Here is a 3,167-nt window from a genome sequence, read left to right as displayed (position 1 = left end):
TAGGCAGACGGCGCCCTCACTATCAGAAAATCCACTAGTGCTCTAGATTGTTTCAGGTATCGACCTGCAACTACAGTCAAAGTTATTACTCCCTCCACTGGCACAGCATCACCAGTAAACCCTACTAGCGGGGAGCTAATCGGCCTCAACCGACCATCAGGGATGGACATTTTTGAGAATGCATCGTAAAACAAAATATTGACCGAGCTTCCACTATCAACAAGAATGCGGCATACATCATAATCAGCAATATTTAAAGAAACTACAACCGCATCATTATGGGAGAATTGGATCTCCCAGGCATCTTCTTCAGTAAAGGTTATGGACTCTTCAGTCCCCTGCCGCTTAAGCGGTCCGGCCGATCCACTGGCCGCTCCCCTCCGGGGTCCTTCAGAGATGGTGTTGACGATCTTAGTCGGAGGCAAATCTTCAGACTGTTCCTCCCTCCTTGACGGCTCTGGCCGTGGTAGGGCTCTTGGTCGATCCTCCCTACCTTTAGATCGACGTCGGATGAATCTGTCGTGCTGACCTCATCTGACGAGCTCCTCGATCCGTCAGTTCATTTCCTGGAGCCTTTGATCCAGGAGGTCCCCTTGACTGTGGGTCTCGAGGGCCTCCTAATGGAACGAAGGTAGGGACTCTCCGAGGGTGGAATCGTGGTCGGATGGTAGGCTCTCCGCCTTCTGCTTCTCCTCTTCGGGGAAGACAGGGCGACCTGCCCAAGGGGCCCATCTAGTTGTCGGATTCTGGAACTCCGACGATGCTCTTTCTAGCCGCACCGATGCCTGCGGCTGCTGCGGCCGCAGCTGCATGGCCTGCACTGCTTCGGTGAGGCCCCTGGCTTGCTGAACCAGTAAGTCGAACTGCTCCATGCCGACCGTCGTTGTCGGGAGAGGAAGAGGAGCCTGAGAAACTGGAGATGAGGTCGGAGCTTGCAGAGCTCGCTGAGATCTGACCGTGGAGGCCGTGGATCGTCTGGTGGATGCCTTTCGGGGAGGTATCAGGTGGAGATCTAGTAGGAGAAGAAAAAGAGGATGTCGGAGAAGATGATCGGAGACAGTCCTGTTGAGCACTCCTTTAAGAACAAGGGTACTGCGAAGACACAGGGACCCTTCCTCTAACGCCAATTCTGTTGGTGCAAAATTCCATCGAAGTCGGAGAAGCTGGAGTCGAGATGACCGCGACCGCCGTCGAGACCTGCAAGGAAAGTCTAAACCAGAGTTGGAAGTGCTCCGGCAAGACCCTCCGACGCTCAAGTCAGTACTCTGCTTCAACAGAAATGGAGTGCTCGAGTGAAAATTTTTGCAGAGTTTCGAGATAGAGTTTAGAGCTTAGAGAATAACGTATCTGGGGGATCCCTTCTATAGACGGGGGAGCGTAACTGATTGACAGCGACGTCCGTAACCACTTGATAGTGGACCGTTCAGAGTTTGTTGCGGAGAGTAGTGGCGTCAGTGGGCCGTTCAGAGTTTGTTGCAGAGAGTAGTAGCGTCAGTGGGCCGTCCAGAGCCACGTGGAGTTTGTTATGGAGAGCGAAGTGGTGTCCGTTGTCGTGACTTGCCAGAGAGTGGTGAGACCACGTGGAATCTGTTACAGAGAGTGGAGTGGGGTAGTGACCATTGTCGTGACTTGCTAGAGAGTTCAGGCCTGTCGGCTGAAGCTCGACTGGACATCTGATGGAGCGGAATGGCCCTCTGTCCCTACAATCTGGGAGAAGCTCGAATGTTTTCGAGGTTGTTGATGGGTTAACGGTTGTTGAGTGACGTTGGTGCTGCAGACGGGAGTCATCTGCTGTAGAAGCTCGAACAGGAACTGCCTGTTGAAGAAGTTCAATCGAAATTTGTATGATGTGGAAGCTCGTCTGGAGACTTGCCTGCTAGAGATGTTCGGTTGCACAAGGAATCCGGCTGAAGGTCGATCGATAGAAGAGTCCGAAAGGTGTTGTGGAAGTTCGTCCTCTGGAGGATCCTGTGGAAGTCTGGATGGCATTGTTGAAGTCCGACTGACGCTATTGGAGGTTGATGGCTGGGAAGGTTCGCCAGACACCGAAGGCGATCGACCGTTGTAGAAATCTGGCTGCTAGAGCCCGTCTGTTGTAGAAGCTCGTCTGGAATCCATCCGCTATGAAAGTTCGGACGGAGTCCGCTTCTTGCAGAAGGCTGAAAGGAGACTGCTTATTGTAGAAGCTCAATCGAAGATCAGTTGTCGTGGAAGCTCGGAGTAGTGACCTGACCGGTGGAGCCTATCCCGTTGTAGAAGCTCGCTTGGGATCCGTCCACTATAGGAGCTCGACTGAAGTCTGCTTGTAATAGAAGTTCGAAAGAAATTTGCTTACAGCGGGAGCTCGGATGGAGGCCGTTTGCTGTGGAAGATCGGAGTATACTGCTTGTGGTAGGAGTTCGGAGTAGACTGCTTGCGATAGGAGTTCGGAGTAGACTGCTTATGGTAGAAGTTCGGAGTAGACTGCCTGCGGTAGAAGTTCAGAATAGACTGCCTGCGATAGAAGTTCGTCTGGGATCTGGCTCTCGTAGGAGCCCGAATAAAATCCGGAAGGCGATCGACCACCGTAGAAACTTGGATGGAACCTGACTACTGCAGAAGTCCTATTGTTGGAAAAATTCGGATATACATACATACATATATATATATATAATATATATATATATATTATATATATATATATATATATATATATAGATATATATATATACATATAGATATATATGTATATATAGATATATATACATATATATATATATATAGATATACATATACATATAGATATATACATATATATAGATATACATATATATATATATATATACATATATATATACATATATGTATATACATATATATATATACATATATGTATATACATATATGTATACATATATATCTATACATATATGTATACATATATATCTATACATATATGTATACATATACATATATATACATATATATGTATTTATATACATATATATACATATATATGTATATATATACATATACATATGTATATGTATACATATACATATACATATGTATATATATACATATACATATACATATGTATATTACTATTATACATATATATATATACATACATATATATAATATAATATAATATAATAATTTATATATATATATAATTATATATAATA

Source organism: Elaeis guineensis, chromosome 2 (genome assembly GCF_000442705.2).
Source record: "Elaeis guineensis isolate ETL-2024a chromosome 2, EG11, whole genome shotgun sequence".
NCBI lineage: Eukaryota > Viridiplantae > Streptophyta > Magnoliopsida > Arecales > Arecaceae > Elaeis > Elaeis guineensis.
Note: the sequence above shows the minus strand (reverse complement) of the source record.